At 44.5% G+C, this 23,036-nt stretch overlaps 1 protein-coding gene across 2 annotated transcripts in view; it reads right to left on the bottom strand.

Annotated features, from left to right (window-relative positions):
* LOC126095038 (ras association domain-containing protein 10-like) overlaps positions 1-23,036 on the bottom strand; it is a 1,121,197-nt gene that overhangs the window by 179,119 nt on the left and 919,042 nt on the right. For both annotated transcript variants that reach the window (XM_049909708.1, XM_049909709.1), the window contains one exon: positions 7,985-8,046. The gene's annotated coding sequence lies outside the window, so the exon portion shown is untranslated. The remainder of the gene's footprint in view (positions 1-7,984; positions 8,047-23,036) is intronic.

Below are 23,036 nucleotides of genomic sequence, written 5' to 3'. Positions count from 1 at the left end.
TTTCTATTAAATATTGTAGTTCTAATTGCAGTTATGGTCCTTCATTCTTTACTCGTTCATCGTATACCTGCTCTTCGCCACAAGCCTTGTCAGTCCTTAACTTTTTTATTGCTTGCTGTATTTCGTTTACTGATGGGATGTTGACTTACACATGAGCTGTATCAGTTACTTGAAATTTAAAGTAAGACTTTGAATCATTGCTATTCAGTATTTGTAAAAGTATGTCTTCCATATTTTTTGTATGTCACTCTTGTTGGCCAGTATTTTCCCACGCCGCTATTTTATGAATTGTTCCCATTTAGTAAAACTGTTCCCTTTTAGCAAACTGGCCATTTTTCTTATATTTTAATATATCTGCCTTGCCCTGTGATTCTTGAAAACATCCTCTACTTCTCTTATCGTATTGTTGTAGTACTCCATTGTCTCTTGTCTTAAGGTTCGTTGTGTTTCCTGGAGGTTTTTATAGTATCCTTGCTTCAGTGTCATGTTGTTCCTTACTTGGGAACTTGACTCCACCTTTCTTTGCATTTAGATATACCAGGTTTAATTTTTGTCAATAAATTAAATGGAAGGTGAGCGGAAGTTAATATGCTAACGCTGGCGTTTTCGTTAAGTCCTCCTCGTTTTATTGTTACTTAATAATGTCACGCGAAAGTATTCCTGTGCAAAATTTTATCCATCTCGTTGGGGATGGGTTCTTGCTCTGCAGATGCAAAATCTATGGTGTGCAGAACTTACTTTCCTTGTAATAGCAGTAGTCTTTTACTGTTTTTATTACTTTTTATAGCACATTGGTTTCCGCATTCCAACTGAATTAAGGCATGGCATGTAAAATGCAACGCCATATTGTACAGAAGCCCAGTCTTTGAGGGCGGAGCTGGTGACCAAATCGTGGAGCGCATTGCCCTTGAATGCCATTTAAGGAAGCATACTGGTCCTTTCACAGATGTTATCAAATACGACTCGTTCTGCATTAGACTGGCTGCAGTCCTTGGATGTTAAGCTTTAATGGCTGCTATAAGGTGCCATACCAAATACTACCTTTATTTATATTCTGCTCTACTGTATTTTGTTTTATATAACATTAATTATTGATTTCATTTACAGACAAGACTGTTGTTGTTTGATACTCCCAGATGATAAATCAATAAAATTTAATTTTTACGTACTACTTTAAACAAAATGTATAACGTAACTTTGCATAAAAATGTGTTAAGAACGTCATCTGTGTACTCGAACAGTCTACGGGTGTACTGCCGGTCCATAGTGCCCGTTGGACACTATGGACCGGCAGTACAAACGTGGACTGTTCGAGCAAGAAATACGCCGGGAGAAGTTGAAGAATCACATCATCATCGACAAAAGAGTATGTCAAACATTCTACCACAAATAATATTCAAGGATGAGTGCTGTAAACGTCGGCTACGTATATTTTCTCTATGCATTTGTGCAAAAATATATTTGCTTGTTTAGTTTTATGCTGAAATTGTGTAACATACCATGCCCAATCGATGTACTGGCATTACTGAAATCTATATTGATAAAATGTTTGTATAATACCATCGGAGTCAAATCTATTCCGTCATGGGATGAGCCATAATTCCCAGTACACTGATCGAAAACACACATTCATTTGTGATAGGACAAACAGGTAAGCAACAGTATAATATAGGCCGTAAATTACTGCAAGGAAGCTTTTGAAATGTTCAGATGTGTGTGAAATCTTATGGGACTTAACTGCTAAGGTCATCAGTCCCTAAGCTTACACACTACTTAAACTAAATTATCCTAAGGACAAACACACACACACGAATGCCCGAGGGAGGAGGACTCGAACCTCCGCCGGGACTAGCCGCACAGTCCATGACAGCAGCGCCTAGACCGCTCGGCTAATCCCGCGCGGCAAGCTTTTGAACATAAATGTGAAAATGTGGGCTGTATCAGTCACGGAGTGTTGTATAAAGGTATAAGTTGATTTCTCACTGACTGTCTTGTAGCCACCGTATTACAGTGCGAGGCATGTTACAGATTCGCAGTCCATTTCTTTATATTTTGTTTCTCGAGTGGTCACTACAAACACAGAAGCGCCCTGCAGGAGAAATGGACTATTACATTGTGCAAAAAGGTTCCCCAAGGCCTTCTGTCACAGATCAGCTGCTGCAGATAATAAAACCGAAAATTTTGGCTTCTGCAACATAAAATCAAACATCTTACTAGATGTGAGCAATAGCGCTATTCCTAGTTAAAGGAGTATCCGATGGCTTAATACGAGGGACAGCGGTATGTGGGCTGAACAGGCGAGTAACCTGGAAGCTTTTGTAACTGTAGTCTGACGTAAGAGTTCCCTGAAATGACGTCGCTGTAAAAAGATATAAAGATAAGCTGTGCAGCAGCACTGCTACCACATGCTGCAGAGTCTTCGATTTACGAACAATACTAATTCACGCTTCTTTGCTGCAAAGTAGAGTTTTGTGCTATTCTGCGGTTCCATCCTGACTAGTTTATTCTTGGGGTGTTTTGTGTCAGCCCAACTTTCCCAGGGTCTTTCTGTACTCAGGAAGTGTCAAAGTGGGAAGAAAAATTGTCGAGGGCGTTTTCGTTGCCACTGGAATTTGGAGTCGTGACGCGACCACTGAAACCGACAAACAATAGAGGCAAGTGTTTGCCAGCTCACGGAGCCTTTGTTAGCCTGCCAGACAATCGGGCGGCCGTCTCCTTGACGACACGAAGCGCTGCTGCTTAAGTCGGGCCTCCATATGCTACGTGCGCGGCGCTCTCTTTTAAAGCAGTATATGCTGTCAGCTGAACGTAAGACTGTACGTTTTAAACCTCTCTACGAATATACGCACGCCGCTCGTAGTAAACTAAGCGAAATGATGGACGCCAGAATGAATCTTCCACTACGAGGGTGCTGTTTTGAAACTTCATGAACAGATTAAAACTGTGTGCCAAACCGGATCTCAAACTTGGAACACAAAATTTCACGGGTAATGTTCTAATTTGTATTCGAGTCCTAGTCTGGTATATATTTTTGTCTGCCAGGAAGTTATAAAACAACGCTTACTACGCTGGAGGGCGAAAATTCCTTCTGGAAACAGTTTCCAAGACCAGTGCTGCTGATATCCAGGTTTTCGCCGGATGTATCGATTTCTAGGGGTATCATGACTCGTCCCGCAAAAGCCTTACCCATACTGACAAATGTTCCGACTTTGGGGTAGGACTAATAATTCGAAGTATAATGTGCATTCACTTGAAAAATGCTCTAATAAGTCCCGAAATTGGTTTCTGAACGCATAGATGGCAATAACCGAGAAGGTTAGAATACAAATACCCGCCCCACCAGTAAAGTTAACCCTTTGAGCCTCTGCATCTATGCTACTACTTATTAGCAAATCTGGTTTAATAGACTACGAATACTGCACACTCTTACAAAAGTCACATTTATTCACCTCATCTGGGCATAGTGGATCAAACTGCAGCAGAAGGATATGGGAAGGGTATACACAAATATCAGTGTAAAAACTGAGAGTAAAATGACTTACATCTTCCTACTTTCGCACACAAATGGCGAGTGGGAAAGCAAGACAGGGTGCTTTAATATAGCAGCAAAATATACGAGCAGGATCTGATGGCTCCATCTCACTGTTGCCAGTCGTTCAGATTGTAGGTCCCCGTTACATTTGATCTGATTACTCTTAATATGTGTTTTACATTAACTAATTCGTCTTTGTATTTGTGAAGTTGCAAACGTGATTTCATGTCCGACGTATTTTCAAAATTTTGTTGCAGGTTTTACAATCAGCATCAGTTCTATTGTATTCTTCGTTATTATTACGGTATTTGTAAAATACCTGAATGCATTACTTCTAGGAGTCGCGGCTCACTAGACTACCTTAACGATTTACAGTATGCGCTGTAAGATAACCCACAAAAGGTACACTTCTCCAACTGTGAGCCAACACTTAAAACAAAAAAATGACTACGAATTGAACATCATGTACGACGTTTTAATTTCACAACACGTTTCGCAGACAGTAACCACATATAGCACTGAATGTACGTGCAAAAATACCGGGTGATCAAAAAGTCAGTATAAATTTGAAAACTGAATAAATCACGCAATAATGTAGAAAGAGAGGTACAAATTGACACACATGCTTGTAATGACATGGGGTTTTATTAGAACCAAAAAATACAAAAGTTCAAAAAATGTCCGACAGATGGCCCTTCATCTGATCAGAATAGCAATAATTAGCATAACAAAGCAAGACAAAGCAAAGATGATGTGCTCAATATGTGATCAATATGTCTACCATCATTCCTCAACAATAGCTGTAGTCGAAGTATAATGTTGTGAACAGCATTGTAAAGCGTGTCAGGAGTTATGGTGAGGCATTGACGTAGGATGTTGTCTTTCAGCATCCCTAGAGATGTCGGTCGATCACGATACGCTTGTGACTTCAGGTAACCCCAAAGCCAATAATCGCACGGACTAGGTCTGGGGACCTGGGAGGCCAAGCATGACGAAAGTGGCGGCTGAGCACACGATCATCACCAAACGATGCGCACAAGAGATCTTTCACGCGTTTAGCAATATGGGGTGTTTCTTTTTTGTTCTAATAAAACCCCATGTCATTCCAAGCACGTGTGTCAATTTTTACCTCTCTATCTACATTATTTCGTGGTTTATTAAGTTTCCAAATTTATAATGACTTTTTGATCACCCGGTATGTCATTGAGCAACATATAGTTCAGGAGATACGATGCCATAAACATTAAGCTGTCTGAAAATAACACTGCAGGGCGAAATACGCTAGGGATACAGGTAAAATGTGTATAAAAATACATGTGAAATATGTTAAACATATGTGAAATATTAGACATGTGCGTACGCGGGCAAATCCAATGGTACAAAGATCATCCTAAACGCCTGGAAGTATTTCAACGAAATCTGGAACACATATTACGAGGGACGTTCAGTAAATAATGCAACATTTCTTTTTCTCCGCCAGTTTCGATTGGAAAAAAAAAATGCGGAATCACTTGTCATGGAATATTCCCGCTTTAGCCGCTACAGTTTGATGAAGTTCCGTTAGGTGGCGGCGCTGTACGTAACCTTCAAAATGGCGTCTGTAACGGAGGTGCGTTCCAAGCAGAGAGCTGCCTTTGAGTTTCCTGTGGTGGGAAACCGGAGCATCGCAGATACTGATAGGCCCTTGCAGACCGTGTATGAAGATCTGGCAGTGAATAAAATCACGGTGGGCCGTTGGGCGACGTGTCTGTCATAGTCGCAGCAACGTTGAGCAAATCTCTCACGTCTCCTGCATCCCGGCTGGGTGCACACAGCTGTGACTGCTGCAATGTTGGGCACTGTAGCGAGTTCGTCGCCAAAAAAATGCAAACGAACTTCTCCTTCTCCATGACACTGCAAGGCCTCACACAAGTCCGCGCACCCGAGAGGAGATCACGAAACTTAATTTAACTGTTCTTTCTATCCACAATACAGGCCGAATCTCGCACCTTCCAACCTCTATCTGTTTGGCTCTGTAAAGGATTCAATCCGTAGGAAGCAGTAGTGGAGGATGGAGAAGCTACTGATGCAGCTGTACGTTGGATACTACGTCATCTCGTAGAGTGATTTCATGTGAGGATACGTGCCCTCCCAGTAAGGTGGCGTAAGGCCGCCGCATTTGTATCTACATCTACATCCATACTCCGCAAGCCACCTCTCTTCTATTCCAATCTCGTATTGTTCGTGGAAAGAAAGATTGTCGGTATGCCTCTGTGTGGGCTCTAATCTCTCTGATTTTATCCTCATGGTCTCTTCGCCAGATATACGTAGGAGGGAGCAATATACTGCATGACTCCCCGGTGAAGGAATGTTCTCGAAACTTCAACAAAAGCCCGTACTGAGCTACTGAGCGTCTCTCTTGCAGAGTCACTGGAGTTTATCTATCATCTCCGTAAAGCTTTCGCGATAACTAAATGATCCTGTAACAAAGCGCGCTGCTCTCCGTTGGATCTTCTCTATCTCTTCTATCAACCCTATCTGGTACGGATAACCACACTGGTGAGCAGTATTCAAGCAGTAGGCGAACAAGTGTACTGTAACCTACTTCCTTTAGCTTTGATTGTGTTGAAAAAAGGGTTTTGTAGTAAAAACAGTAGGGCATAATATTATGTATTGGAATCCTGAATAAAATCAGCCTGCCCTCACAAAAAAAGTGTTGCAATATTTACTGAGCGCCCCTTGTAGTTAACGATCTGGAAAGAAATACTTTGGGGATAATAATGACCAGCTTCGTATCGGGGTTAGTGTGATAACATGGAGAGATAAGTTGGGAGGGGAGATGAACAGACAGCGAAGAGGAAGGAGGAGGTGAATACAGACAAGGGGGAGGAAGACATGGACAGAGAGGGAGGGACAAACAGACAGGCAAGAGAGGAGGGAATGTGCAGACAAAGGGAAGAGGAGGAGACCAACCGGGAGAAGGCGGAGAAGGAGATGGATAGTGAGAAGGGGTCGAGGAGATGGACAGAGAGACGTATCATGTCGTTTCTGGAAACCCAGAATCTAATCTGTAGGAATGAACATGGATTCCGGAAACAGCGATCGTGTGAACCCAACTCGCTTTATTTGTTCATGAGACCCAGAAAATGTTAGATACAGGCTCCCAGGTAGATGCTATTTTCCTTGGCTTCCGGAAGGCATTCGATACAGTTCCGCACTGTCGCCTGATAAACAAAGTAAGAGCCTACGGAATATCAGACCAGCTGTGTGGCTGGATTGAACAGTTTTTAGCAAACAGAACAGAGGCATGTTGTTCTCAATGGAGAGACGTCTACAGACGTTAAAGTAACCTCTGGCGTGCCACACGGGAGTATTATGGGACCATTCCTTTTCACAATATATATAAATGACCTAGTAGATAGTGTCGGAAGTTCCATCCGGCTTTTCGCTGATGATGCTGTAATATACAGAGAAATTGCAGCATTAGAAAATTGCAGTGAAATGCAGGAAGATCTGCAGCGGATAGGCACTTGGTGCAGGGAGTGGCAACTGACCCTTAACATAGACAAATGTAATGTATTGCGAATACATAGAAAGAAGGATCCTTTATTGTATGATTATATGATAGCGGAACAAACACTGGTAGCAGTTACTTCTGTAAAATATCTGGGAGTATGCGTGCGGAACGATTTGCACTGGAATGACCATATAAAATTAATTGTTGGTAAGGTGGGTACCAGGTTGAGATTCATTGGGAGAGTTCTTAGAAAATGTAGTCCATCAACAAAGGAGGTGGCTTACAAACACTCGTTCGACCTATGCTTGAGTATTGCTCATCAGTGTGAGATCCGTACCAGGTCGGGTTGACGGAGGAGATAGAGAAGGTCCAAAGAAGAGCGGCGCGTTTCGTCACAGGGTTTTATGGTAAGCGTGATGGCGTTACGGAGATGTTTAGCAAACTCAAGTGGCAGACTTTGCAAGAGAGGCGCTTTGCATCGCGGTGTATCTTGCTGTCCAGGTTTCGAGAGGGTGCGTTTCTGGATGAGGTATCGAATATATTGCTTCCCCCTACTTATACCTCCCGAGGAGATCACGAATGTAAAATTAGAGAGATTCGAGCGCGCACGGAGGCTTTCAGACAGTCGTTCTTCCCGCAAACCATACGCGACTGGAACAGAAAAGGGAGGTAATGACTATGGCACGTAAAGTGCCCACCGCCACACACCGTTGGGTGGCTTGCGGAGTATAAATGTAGATGTAGATGTAGAAATGGACAATAAGAGGAAAGGATTAGATGCAAAACAGAAGATTGGAATAAATACAAATCCGGGGAACTGGGTACTCAGCTAGTAAAGAAATAAAGTGTATCTCAAAACGAAAGAACAGACTACGCAGGAAAATCAGTTTCGAAAATAAATGTACCGTGATTGTGCACCCTGTACGAAGAAAGACTACTACCCGAAAAGTACTCACCATGAGTAGAACGGCGGTTGCTCCGCGCTGGCGCGTCGCCCCGGGGTGTGACGTCAGCACATCTGAAACACAGGATACGGGGACCTTAGACTTCACCTTGTCGGCTGCACGACGACCGTAGAGATTAAGTACACGAAAAACTGCGCAGGCCGGCAGCCGGCCGCTGTTCTTGTAATGGGCGGCCGATTTCGTGAGTGCCGGGGAACAGTTAGGAAAACACTTCGTGACGGCGCGCCGTGTCGCGCTGCGCCGCCTGCTGGGACTCCGGTAAGGCACGACGTGGCGCTGCCTCGCCTCGACATGATGACACTTCCTGGCGGGTCGCTGGTGCGGGCCTCCTCGCCGGCACTGTACTTCCCCGCAATTTTCAGGAGTGAAGAAACCTCGAATACGAAAGGAAGTGCATACATTTTATGCACGTGCGCTACAAAATTGTGCGATCGTCAGCTTCTACCCACTGTCGCCACTACAGTTGTACACGGAGATAACAAAGAAAATGGGATACCTCCTTTTGCATTGCGCAGTGCAGCAACTCGACGTGGCAGGGACTCCAGTCGTTGGTAGTCCCTTCCAGAAATATTGCGCCACACTGTCTCTGCAGCCGTCCATAAATCCGAAAGTGTTGCCAGAGTAGAATTTTGTGCACGAACTGATCTTTAGATTATGTTGTTGTTGTGGTATTCAGTCCTGAGACTGGTTTGATGCAGCTCTCCATGCTACTCTATCCTGTGCAAGCTTCTTCATCTCCCAGTACCTACTCCAACCTACATCCTTCTGAATCTGCTTAGCGTATTCATCTCTTGGTCTCCCTCTATGATTTTTACCCTCTTCGCTGCCCTCCAGTACTAAATTGGTGATCCCTTGATGCCTCAGAACATGTCCTACCAACCGATCCCTATTTCTAGTCAAGTTGTGCCACAAACTTCTCTTCTCCCCAATCCTATTCAATACCTCCTCATTAGTTATGTGATCTACCAATCTAATCTTCAGCATTCTTCTGTAGCACCACATTTCGAAAGCTTCTATTCTCTTCTTGTCTAAACTATTTATCGTCCACTTTTCACTTCCATACATGGCTACAATCCATATAAATACATTCAGAAACGACTTCCTGATACTTAAATCTATACTCGATGTTAACAAATTTCTCTTCTTCAGAAACGCTTTCCTTGCCATTGCAAGTCTACATTTTATATCCTCTCTGCTTCGACCAGCCGGCCTAAGAGGCCGAGCGGTTCTAGGCGCTACAGTCTGGAACCGCGCGACCGCTACGGTCGCAGGTTCGAATCCTGCTTCGGGCATGGATGTGTGTGATGTCCTTAGGTTAGTTAGGTTTAAGTAAAAAAAAAGGAAAAAAAAAAGAAACTTCGACTATCATCAGTTATTTTTCTCCCCAAATAGCAAAACTCCTTTACTACTTTAAGTGTCTCATTTCCTAATCTAATTCCCTCAGCATCACCCGACTTAATTCGTTTACATTCCATTATCCTCGTTTTGCTTTTGTTGATGTTCATCTTATATCCTCCTTTCAAGACACTATCCATTCCCTTCAGCTGCTCTTCCAAGTCCTTTGCAGTCTCTAATATTCCACAAATTTTCGATGGGATTCACGTCGGATGACCTGTTTGGTCAAATTATTTGATCACACTGTCCAGAAATTTCTTCAAGCCAATCGCGAACAGTTGGCCCGTTGACATGGCGCATTGTCATCCGCAAAAACGACATTGTTGTTTGGGAACATTAAGTCTATGAATGGCTGCAAATTGTCACCAAGCAGTAGAACATTACCGAGGACTCACTCAATTCCACGCAAATAAAGCCCACACCATTATGGAGCCACCACCAGCTAGCTCCGTGCCTTGTTGACAACCTGTGTCCATGGCATCGTGGAGTCTGCTCCACACTCGAATCCTACCATTAGCTCTTACCAACTGAAATCGGCACTCACCTGACCAGACCACGGTTTTCCAGCCTTCTAGAATCCAACCGATATGGTCACGAGCCCTGGAGAGGCACTTTAGGCGCTATCGTACTGTTAGCAAAGGCACTCGCGTCAGTCGTCTGCTCCCAAGCCCATTGATACCAAATTTCGCCGAACAGTACTAACGGTTACGCTGGTCGCGTTGCCGGCCGGTGTGGCCGAGTGGTTCTAGGCGCTACAGTCTTGAAAATGTAGTCCATCAACAAAGCAGGTGGCTTACAAAACACTCGTTCGACCTATACTTGAGTATTGCTCATCAGTGTGGGATCCGTACCAGATCGGGTTGACGGAGGAGATAGAGAAGATCCAAAGAAGAGCGGCGCGTTTCGTCACAGGGTTATTTGGTAACCGTGATAGCGTTACGGAGATGTTTAACAAACTCAAGTGGCAGACTCTGCAAGAGAGGCGCTCTGCATCGCGGTGTAGCTTGCTCTCCAGGTTTCGAGAGGGTGCGTTTCTGGATGAGGTATCGAATATATTGCTTCGCCCTACTTATACCTCCCGAGGAGATCACGAATGTAAAATTAGAGAGATTAGAGCGCGCACAGAGGCTTTCAGACAGTCGTTCTTCCCGCGAACCATACGCGACTGGAACAGGAAAGGGAGGTAATGACAGTGGCACGTGAAGTGCCCTCCGCCACACACCGTTGGGTGGCTTGCGGAATATAAATGCAGATGTAGATGTAGATCATTACACATCCTCCCCCAGTTTGAACAGTCCTTTGCTGACATGCAGCGTTCATTGATTCATACCCGTAGACGTCCATCCGCTCGATACAGTTTGAAACGAAACTCGTCCGACCATGCAACATGTTTCCAGTCATCAACAGTGCGATGTCGGTGTTGACGGGCTCAGGCGAGGCGTAAAGCTTTGTCTCGTGCAGTCGTCAAGGGTACACGAGTGGTCCTTCGGCTCCGAAAGCCCATATCGATTATGTTTCGTTGAATGGTTCGCACGCTGACACTTGCTGATGGCCCAGAATTGAAATCTGAAGCAATTTGCGGAAGGGTTGAACTTCTGTCACGTTGAACGATTCTCTTCTTGCAGGATCTTTCTCCGGCCACAGCGACGTCGGAGATTTGATGTTTTACCGCGTTCCTGGTATTCACGGTATACTCGTGAAGTGGTCGTACGAAAAAAAATCCCCACTTCATCGCTACCTCGGAGGTGCAGTGTCCCATCGCTCGTGCGCCGATTATGGCACCACGTTCAAACTCACTTAAATCTTGATAACCTGCCATTGAAGCAGCAGTAACCGAATCTAACAACTGCGTCAGACTCATGTCTTGTATAAGAGTTGCCGACCGCTGTGCCGTGTTCTGCCTGTTTACATATCTCTGTATTTTAATACGCGTGTCTATACCAGTTTCTTTGGCACTTCAGTGTAATTTGTAAGTAACAGAAATGGTCCAAACTGAACGATGTGCGGTTCTAATTATGTGCAAAACAAAGAAACAAACAAAAAACAAAAGAGAAGTCGTCGGCTCCCCGTTTCACTCTCACGCATTCATTTATGTGTCTTTCCCTACCACCGCTAGCAATACTACGGATAATCCTACCATTTGGTACGTCATTTACGCATTGTTTCCAAAACCACCGAACCGTAGTTTTGGTAGAGCCAAACTCTATTCATTAGTACTGGTGGTAACAAATTAAATTATAGACGATCGGAAATTATTCAGTTAGGAGTGAAACACTCATGCAGGGTGACAAGTTTGTTTCGTCAAAGGAACCTCCACTTTTTTTCACTGAAATTTTGTTGTATGTACTGCAAGTTTTACTGCAGTGTTCCATTTTATTGTAAGTTTACATTTTGTCTGTGTACAAAATATAAGATGATTCTTGAAAAGAAGGAAACACCGGCCAAACATGTTACTTATTTACAGAATCGACATGTTTATCTCCAGACCACAACCTCCGGCATTGGTCTAGCACGCCTCTCGTCAGACCTAAATACTCAACTTATACCAGACACTACTGATGTAGTGCCCATGCTCATCATTAGCTTCATTACTTGCGGAAACTCACCGATTCCCGCAAGAGTTTGAGTTTGATGCGCATGTACACTGAAGGTATCATAGGCTTTGATCGCCGTAGTTATAAACATATGCAGTGTCAGATCTTTTGGACATATCCAAAAGAACAGATGCTACGTATATATGTATTTAACAATTTTAATAGACATTGTTAGCCATTAAAATTGCTATACTGGGAAGGAAATCAAATAACGAAATTTTACCTTACAGTGCTTATGGAGTACAGTACGACCAGCGGAAAAATTGTCCTATCGTAGTTCAAAAACAGCGAATATCTTCTTCGTTAAAAGACTCCAACAAAAAAAATGGCGAATCATCTGCTTCAGTCCTCATTCCGCCTTCCTCCCCAAAAATTTTGGCATGCGGACGTATTCACATTCTTTTAATACAAAACATTCTAAATCCTTTTAGCCAGTCACTCTTTGTAGTGAAGCCTTCATACTCAGCATCTCCCGCTCACTGCAACTGTCTATACATGTATGTCTTCCACTGTCTCCCTTTTGTTGCATTGTGCTACAGTATATCCCTGCGTCTCCTCTCTCACTTACGCTGTTCGCACTGCCACTATCTGCACCACACCTAGGCAGCTCAAACACTCGTGGGGATCCAACTTAATTTTTCCCTACACCTTTGGACCAAAATTCGCCCTCCCCTTCACCTTCGTGTTAAAGTTCACCGATCTGCGAGGGTCCAAGTCACTCAAACGTATGTATGGTCTCCAGTCATCAGCATTTTTTATATCCACTGACTCCTCTCTCTTTTCGTCACACTGCTTCTATCTCGATCTGTCTCTCTGTCTCTTTACTGTCATTGTCTCTTACTAACCACCAATATTTCCTCTCCCCTGTCTCCCATTACTATCGCCTCCATCCATCACTCTTTCTCTTTCACTGCCATTTCCTCTCTCTAACCATCACTGTCTTCTCTCCCTTCCAGGAGCATTTTCCCGCTGGTCCCCTTTTTTTTTTGCAAAGGGTTTGCTACTTATATAAAATGGGTTCCACAGGTCAGTAAAGTTTTGACAGTTTATTTACATACTTAGACAACCCGTCAGGATAGCCGAGAGTGCTAACGCGCTGTTTTCTGGTCTCGGGTAGGCGCGCCGATCCCGGATTAACGACGACGGCCAGTGTGCGGGACCAGCCTGGGTGTGGTTTTTAGGCGGTTTTCCACATCCTATTAAGTGAATACCGGGCTAGTCCCCATGTCCCGCCTCAGTTCCACGATTCACATTGACACTATTTCACGATTTACACTAGACGCAGACAACTGGGGTACACTAATTCCGTCCTGGGGGGGGGGGGGGGGTACGGGGTGGCGGCAGGAAGGGCATCCGGCCACCCCTTACAATTAACATGTCAAATCCGGTTAACCATGGCCGACCCTGCGTAACTGCGGGGCAAGGCGCAAGCAATAGATAGATAGATAGAATTTACATACTTCCACACATTTATATACTTGATACATATAAACGACAAAATAATTACGCATAATATGAGGTTAATGAGCCGTGCTCACTGTCGATTCCTCATTCTCATCAATAGCAGGAGGCTGCATCTTTGGTGCTCACTAAGCATCCTCCTTCCTGGCTCTCGCTAGTGGGCGTGCACACGACCGCCCGCGGTGACTTAACACCGAACTGCTTTGCTCTTGGTCAGTTCCGTCTTGCCGCTAGCTGGAGAACGAAGTTCATGAGCAACCACAAGTGGTCGTCGTATGGGGCTGCAAACCGAAGAGCATTTCTCAGCGTAGCGCTGTCATGTAAGCGGGTCTTGGACTGGTAACCTCAATTGCCTCAAAAACACGACGCTCGAGTTGCAACACGGCCTTCGTTCGCCTTTGATGCTTGGTCCGTGGGTATACGGACAGAGTGGAGCAGCGGACGAATAAGGATTTGTTTGGTGAGCAGCTTGCTTGGTCCTGTGGCGTGCTTGTGCTCAGTGGTTAAGCGAACCCACTTCCAATGGCGGTGCAGCGGTAGCGGCATTTTTTTGGGCCATCTAAACTGGTCTGTGTTGAACATACGGGTACATAGGTATGCTGAACGAGGTGAAGTTGTTAGTGATTTTCTTAAGCATGAGCCAAATGAGTCTTTCAGGCTTTAAATCGTTAATACTCATTTTTTAATCTAGTGTTCATTTGTTGAAGTATTATTTAGACTGAAAACACCATTTATGAGTGAAATTTCATATGCCCAATAAAGGTCATTTAAATTTATTATGTAATGTGGACATTTTCTTGAAGTTTATGATTATTAAAGATATTGTTGATTCTGTAGTGTGGGCTTTGAAGTTCAGTATTTAGCGGGCAGATGTTCGTGCAATAGCTGGAGCTCCATTTCGTACTTACAAGTTGTATTGCGCCCACTTGTTCTTATAGTCCTTAGTTATGACGGTTCAGGGGCTGGTATGTGTGTATTCTTAAAATTTTTGAATGCTGCTTCTCATCAATACGTCTTTTTTTGTTTTAGTATTGATTGTCCGATACAGATTGAACGAGGGACAGCGAAGACTACTACTAATTAAATTTCACCTTTACATACCTCTTGTAATTATGTTATTGATAGCTCAATGTTTTAAAATTATTGCTGGTTTACCTAAATACGATTTCAACAGAGAATTCTTTTTGCTGAATTATTATTGCTCACTAAATACCATTATCAAAATTCAAATTTTTCAAATTTTCTTGAGCTGTGGGAGACATTCATCTTGTCGTCGTAAGCAAGCATTTTGTAGTAAAAAGAAAGTGGAATATCTGAATTTTTGTAGTAATTAATTTTAACTGATATTCTCATATAAATATTTTTCGAGTGCAAATTTCAGGTTCTACTTCGCAGTACCTTACCACTGCCAGCTCTCCGCTAACTGCCCAATTTCACTTAACACAGAAGCGTTTCCTGCATATTTTTTCTGGATGTTTTCACTGTTCAATCGCAGTTCACCGAAAACAACCAACTTATTATTAGGATCTAAAAAATGGTAAATATGTTATTAGGAATACTTCACCGAATTTACAGCCTCTCTAGTTCTACATAACTACTGGCAGTCATTTTAAGTTCTTTTCAGGCATGCGTGACTGCAGAACCATTTTGGGACTATCTGTATAAGTGTGAAGCGCCCATTATACAGAGACAGCGCGTCATAAAGTTTTATTGGTGAAAAAACGTGGACTAAAACCATGCTTTAGTGACTTCAGAACCTTTTCGATGTCACTAGAACTGTTGCCATGTGTTCATTACGTCAATTAAAATTACGTTCGCTCCTCAGGCCAGATATTACGCGCGTATTTTAAGTGCATAAGTAAGATAATTTTGAACTTCTGGATCTCGATAACGGATAATGATATGGAATATATCACCTTAAAAACAAGTGGTAAAAATTTCGACCGTCTGCCACGAATATAAATTATAGAAGTGGACATCTCCACAACTGGTACTTTTCGTACCGAAAAATCATGGTTTTCTGGGATTTGCTCAGGGACCGTCCACAAACAGATGGCGCTTTTATAAGTCGTCTAAGGTCCACCGTAGATAATACTGTTCTCAATTTTTATGGGCTAGTGGAAGCATGCAATGTTGAACTTTGACCCTGTTCAGTAGGATAGTTACATTATGCACGTTCCGCTGATAGGTACGTTGTACAAATGCTTGCTAGGCCAAAGACTATCCAAAACATTTGACCCCTCATCTCTGTGATCAACAGAATCCGAGATGTGACTCCCTGAAAAATCGCATATTCCCGCAAGGTATTATGAAAAGTACTGGGACCGTGCATTGTCGTGCACGGACCAACGACTACGTGATCTAATATGAAGGTGAATTGCGCCTGTATACGATGCGAAATTTAATACACAGAGTGGCCACGTGTAGTAGCAACGACGCCTCTAACCCGACTGGTCATCAAGTCTACAGCACTATGCTGAAGGGCGTCAGTCGTGATGACTGGCGTGTGGTGGTCGAGTGTCATGCAACAAATGGCTGCTGAAGAAGAAAAAAAAAAAGATCAGACAAAGGCGAGGCGAGTGACGAGTAAAGCCTGACACACGTGAGGTGTTCCAAATGTAAGACACTGTTTTCCGTTATTTCAGAAAATAAATATTAACATTCTGAAATGTTACTAACTGTAATGTATTTTTTTTTTTTGCATCTTACATGTTAGTACTTTCGTTAATATATCCTATCTTTGTAAACAGAAGTAACTGAACTACATCCAACAATATTGTGCATATCACAATGAGAGAAGAAAGAACGTATAACGGTAGTACACTAATACTGGTGTGACATACCATTTACTTTTCCTGCTATGTCGTTTTGCCTCGTTAGCAACCCGATGCATCTTAAATTGTACATAGCCTGCAATAACGCATAAGCGTCAAAAAAAGATTAGTCAGGCGTAGCAAATGGAGCCAGTTTGTATATTCTCGTCTGTTTGCTACAACGTACTTATAAATTTTATTTCAGCTTTCTGGAGGTGAAATACAGCCAGGGCCACTTTTTGTATTTCTCACGTACAGAAGGGGCACCTGAGCCCCACTGGCAGCATCTCGGAGGTTGTTCAGGAACTTTTTCTTTCTGGTTTGTTATTAGAGCCCTGTGGTTTCCATTGGCTCGTCACTACGAAATAGCAGTGCCTATGTTATTAAGAAGTGTGAAGCAGTGTTCCTTCGGACATGGCTGCATTCTTCGTATTTCTTAGTAACACAAGCAGTACTATTACGTATTGATTCGCCAGTACCAGGCCCTCGACTGTCAATAAACACTGCTGGAGTAACGTACGAGTACGGGTTGTGACACTTGCATGACGACATATGACAGTTTGGATCACGCGGTGACTTATGCACGGATAGCTGAAGCGGTTCCCTATGATGATGGCGTCATGTCGGCTCCGGAGAACAAGTTTGATCTCCAGCACAAAACACGACAGTGGAACGACCGACTAGCGTGATATGGCCCGCGGCTTAACGGACAGAAAACTAAGTATATGATGTTATACCCACGAGAAGTTGGTACGCTCAGGAATGTCAAAATGTTAGTAACTCGGTTCTACAATCCCTATCGATGGCCACCATACAGACGAGATCAGCGCAAGGACGCAAGCAGCCTAGATGGAGAGACTAACGACAGTAGGCGTAGCCTGCGATCGTCGGATTAAAGATCGTTCTGAAGTCAAAGATCTATCGGACTGTTACTCGTCCTGTTGCTCTCTACCACATGGAATGTTGGCCAGCGTCAGAAGAGACAGAACGACGATTGGGGGTCATGGGGACCAAGATGCTTAGATGGACAGGTGACATCACGTTTGGAATGTCAATGCACGCACCGATGCGGAAGGAAATGCGAGAAAGAGTCTGCGATGGGTTGGACACGCGCTGCATCGGCAAAGGCAACATACGCAGTGGAAGTCCTGGGAAAGAGACCGAAGGGACGACCGAAACAACGATGAGCCGACTCTCTGCACAACAGCCTGAAGGCTGCAACTCGTCTTCCAGACCCGGCCCACGATCGAACAAAGTGGACACAGCGAATCCACATAGCGGACCCTGCCACCAGGGGGACAAACGCTAAAAAAGAAGAAGAAGAATACAGATACAGAAGTAAATTGGGTAAGAAATTAAAAGAGGTGCAATTACTCTGGATCGAGTTGCTGGAGTCATTGGTATCGAAATACTCAGAAACTATCCCACAGCAAAGTCTGCAATTTTTTCGACGAAGTCGGGTTCACACCCTGCAGCAGCTGATGATTAAGGTCCATCTCATCAGTATACCCCATACGCAACCACAGAAAATGCACGTAAGAAATCGATACAGCATTATATTAGGATCGTGCGTAAGTTCGTAGCATTTTTCTACACAATAGAAATGAGCGTATGGCGTCAGTGGCCAGGAGTTCCCAGTCGGGATGTTCGGTCGCCAAGTGCAAGTCTTATTGAGTGCGACGCCACATTGGGCGACTTGCGCGTCGACATTGGGGATGAAATGATGATGAGGAAAGCACAATCTCCCGCCCCAACCGGGAATCGAACCCGGGCCCCCGTGCGTGGCATTCCAACGCGCTGACCTTTCTTTTGTGCGACGGTGTGCTAACAAAAAGAAATAAAACAAAATCATAGCCATCCCTACGGGCCACCACCACTTGTGTCCCTGCCAAACAAAGACCATTCAGCTAAAGGGGCGGACCATACAATAAAAACAACAGGTAAACATAACAGAGAATTTAGTCATCAATAATATATTCTCCTTCACTATTTACAGCAGTCAGCCAACCTTGGAGTAACTTTTATTTTCTCTGACTATACGAATCACGTGGCTTTGTTCGGAGCGCATTTTATCTTACAAAGGAAGTTTCTTGAAGGTTGTTGGATAGAGACTGGTGAAAGTGGGAATATGAGGGCGCAAGATCAGATGAATAGGGTGGGTGTGAAACGACTTCCCAACCACAGTCCTGTATGGAGCTTTTTGTCAGTCTAAAAGATTGCGGGCTGGCTTTGTCGTGGAGTGGAGTGGTCCTCCTCGTCCTTGTTGTTCGATTGCGTCTCCAAGACGTCTTAGTTGTTGACAATAAATGTCAGCAGTGATGGTCACATCCTAAGGAAGCAATTCGCAGTACATCACACTTTCGCTGTTCCACTATGTGCACTACATTATCATTTATCACTACATTACATTTATCACTACATTATCATTACATTTTTGGATGCGATCAAGTTTTTGTACGTGGAGTTGCTGCTTTGTTTTGGGTCAACATTCCCCTCTATCCCTTATGTTAGCATAAAGTCATTCTTTCTCCTCACCAGTAACAACACAGGATGGGAATGGTCGATGTTGTTGATGACCTAATTGATGTGAGCAAGCAGACGATGCGGTACCCACCAGACTTTTGAACCTGCATGCAAATGTCGCACCATGGTGAAATGATCACAGTTCATCACATTTGCCAATTCTCGAGTACAATGATGTGAATCATTGTGGATTAATGCGTTTAGACGATCTTCATCAAGTCTCGAAGGTCTTCATGAACGTGGAGAGTCACTAATGTCCTCCCTAAAACGAGAATGTCGTTTCCTTGCAATGCTCTGTTCGATGGCATTATCACCACACACACCACGAATATTTCTGGCTGCTTCCGATGCTGCCACCCCTCTACTGAACTGAAACGGAAGAATATGTTCGAAATGTACCGGTTTCTCCAATTGACACTCCATTTTCTACCGTCCACTGCTCCACTCACTATCTCCAATTGACAAAATGACAATATATAATCTGAAATAGCGACAGTGAGCTCAAAATTAAAAATGACGATAAATAAGCTCGTAGCAACCTGAATACCGACATGCAAAATAAAAACTCTGAGAACTTATGCGCCAACCTAGAATAACGAAAGGTCGTCCCCAGTTGTCAGTGCAAGTCCACAGGCGGTTCGGACGATTTCATTCGCAGCAGTTGGCAGCGCGAGCAGATGCTGAGTCAGTTCGGCTGTAGCCCGGCGCACCGCGGCCGGAACCAATGCCTATTACCGCCGAGCGGCGCGACTGACGGTGGTTCCAGACGGATCGCCTGCGGCAGCCTACGATGCAGATGGTCGGCGCCTTCGCGGAACAATTACACGTGCGAACCGCGGCAGCTGTCAGTGCCGCCAGCTGCTTTCCAGATCGTGCGTAATTGCTTTTCGGGATTGCTTCCTCGCCTACCACTACCACGCTGCAGATCTGTGAACGCGGCACCTAACGATTGAGCAAGTCCTTCTTTCTTCAACTGGCATTCTACATCAGCGTTTCGTAAGGGTGTTCTCTACCTCCCTCTCTCCCCCCCCCTCTCTCTCTCTGATATATATCCTAGCATGGCACTACCTATTATCGTCATTGCTAGGAACTATATGAATTGCAACAGTTTCTCGAACAGTGGCGGACTAACGAGGAACCTCTTGAGAGCGAGGTCGCAAGTTCAATCTTTAGTAAGGCTCACTTGAAAGTGTTGTGTTAACAGTAATGTCAGGAAAAACAGTAGCTGCTAATGAGGAAGACAACAGAACACGACTGTCCGTGAACTTACGTTCTATGGGATGTATGTATTACACTTCACGAAATTAACGTCGTCGCCATTCAAGAAATTATGAAAACAAACCATTAGCTTTCACCATCAACACCGAATGAAATATGGCGCGCCACAGTGATCACAAAGGTTTGCACCTTTGGGATCGAAGGCGAACTCCTTTGGAGTTACAAACCGCGCAGGATGTTCAGCTAGGTATCCATTCTTAAAGGATGCATATATATCCTACTGGTGTAACGGGGTGATGAGAACTGATAGAATACGTCGGCACTCAACCGAATGCGAAACAGTTCAAATGGCTCTGAGCACTATGGGACTTAACATCTGAGGTCATCAGTTCTTAGCCGAGCGGTCTAAGGCGCTGCAGTCGTGGACTGTGCGGCTGGTACCGGCGGAGGTTAGAGTCCTCCCTCGGGCATGGGTGTGTGTGTGTTTGTCCTTAGGATAATTTAGGTTAAGTAGTGTGTAAGCTTAGGGACTGATGACCTTAGCAGTTAAGTCCCATTAGATTTCACACACATTTGAACATTTTTTGTCATTAGTCCTCTACAACTTAGAACTACTTAAACCTAACTAACCTACGGACATCACACACATCCATGCCCGAGGCAGGATTCGACACTGCGACCGTAGAAGTCGCGTGGTTCCGGACTGAAGCAGCTAGAACCGCTCGGCCACAGCGGTCGGCGCGAAACAGTTGTTGTGGACCTTGTCGTGAAACTGGATATCCTTTCAAGCTCAGCTGGAGATAGTCCGGTAATAGGTTTCATAGGCGAGGAAGAAAAGTCCAGAGGATGAATTTTCCGGTGGTTCCAGATGGTATGAAATGCAATGTTATACACTTTTCAGGAGGGATAGTTCGCTCTAAAGGAAAATGAGTTTGATACGTAGACCAGAAATCAAGTAAAATCAAGTTATTTCGACCAGCTATTTGCCAAAAGCATTGAACATACCATAGTCTCTTACGTCCATTTTCCCAGTTCTGCTTGCTGTGATGTAAATATTCCCTACTGCCCTTGCAACATCACGCCGACGAGAAAGAATCGTAGGGGGCAGAACACCTCCAACTTCTCGCAGCACTTTAACTTTCCAGCCAATTCCAGATTAACAGTCGGCGTAATTATATGCGATTGCATTAAGGCATCGATGTTTGTTCATTTTTATAGAAATTTCTTGATACCTCTAATTTCCAAGGTTCTGTTCACATGCGTTTCCGCTTCAAATCCCGATTGGTTGGATTTGAAAATAGATTCCTTACTGAACGATGGGATAAGTTTGTTTATCGTATCTACAAATTTTCGTGCTGATTCGGCAGTTTGCTGTGCATCGTCAGATTGACGCTTTGTTTGAAATTTCGTTATCTTACATCTTCCGATTCTGTAGCACTGTTTAAAGTTAAGCAACCATCCACTGCTTCCCTTGAAGTCACTGCAATCTATTTCTAGCACAGTTTGACAAGCATAGCGTAGCATGTCACTATCATGCACACCCTGTAAATTCTATCGAGCATCCTTGAAACGAACATCATTTTTTGTAAAGAGCGCGCCTTGTCCTCCCTTGAATATCCGTAGCTTTCTTATGCACTACAGATTTACCATTAAAAAAATGCGTCTTTGTTTCTTAGCTTCAGTTCCTTCTTTGATTGTTGGTATGTTACACTAGGCGTTGGATGGACTGTTCTGAATGGTGGGAGAAGCATTCATTCCCAAATGTATTATTGACACAGTCAAGGCCCATTCGTCTTTGCCCCCCTTATACAGTTTTCGAAACGCCACAGGTGGCATCCAGTCTCGTAGCTGGCAGTGGTGGAAATGTTTTGGCTCATCGGTGTTGTACGATACGTGGATAACTAGCAAATTCAAAATTTCGGCTCCGTTTTGATCAGATACCTTGTTTCCAGTAGGACAATGTAGTACGGCTTGTAACGGAAAGAGTAGACTGGACGGCGAGAATTCCACTGAATATAAAAGAGGCTTTCCAACCGCCGCGCGAGATCGTAGCGAGGACAGAAGCCGCCGACGAGCGGGAGGACCGGCTTTGTCTGTGTGTCGGGCCGCCGACAGCCGGTACTGTCGACGAAGGTGAACGCGTCCGGCCATTCAGCATAGGCTGCGGGCGGTGGCTGGTCGTTTTGTGGCGTCGCTCGGCGCGGCGTGGCGCGTGCGGGAACTGAACCGGGGACCGCCATTGTCCGCCGCCGCCGCCGGCGCCGCATGTGGCGCACGTACGCGCTGGTGGAGGGGAGGGGGGGGGGGGAGGGACGGCGCGTGCCGCTGCGACGCCAGCGACGGCGGCGGCTCTGGCGGCGTCGTAAATTAACGAGGGTCGCCGGCAGGCGGAAAAAGGCCGCGCGGACATTTGTCTGCCGCTGATTGAAAAGGAGCACATAGCTGCAGCTCTCCACCGCGGAAGGTTGCGTCGCGGCCTGCAGCACAAAAAGCACCGCGCCCCGCCCCGTGTCTTACTGTTTATTCAGAGGCAGGCAGGCGACTCTAGGTGGAACGGCTGTCAGTATGTGCCTCAAGAATGCAGCTCCACTCTCCCCCCCCCCCCCCAACCCTGTCCGGCGGCGGAGCTCTATATCGCTTGTTACAACAGCTTCGTGCCGATCCGTGACCTACATGCAAAGCACAAAAAGTACGGGTAGCATCGGGTAAAATTTTTCCAACTTGTGAGAAAAATCTCCGCTGCGACTTACAAAGTCCTTCGCGTGTTCTTAACATCAGTTAAGGTGTTTCTGGAAGATAATAGATGGAGCCCGAAAGAAAAAAACAACATAACATTCCTTTTAAAGACACGGAGAGTGACGTATATTGTTTATATTCGACAAAATCACTTAATATGACTCAATTATAGCTTGTTTCGGCCCTTAGTGGCGTCTGGTGAAGAATTGTTCGTGATTTGTCAATTCAATATGTTTTCTATTTGTTTCAGTATGTCGGAAATGGCGCAGCTCGAATATGAGAAAGATTTTATTCATATATACT

This window comes from Schistocerca cancellata, chromosome 8 (genome assembly GCF_023864275.1).
Source record: "Schistocerca cancellata isolate TAMUIC-IGC-003103 chromosome 8, iqSchCanc2.1, whole genome shotgun sequence".
NCBI classification, from domain to species: Eukaryota; Metazoa; Arthropoda; class Insecta; order Orthoptera; family Acrididae; genus Schistocerca; species Schistocerca cancellata.
The sequence above is the reverse complement of the archived record's forward strand: the minus strand, read 5'-3'. Positions and strand labels throughout refer to the sequence as shown.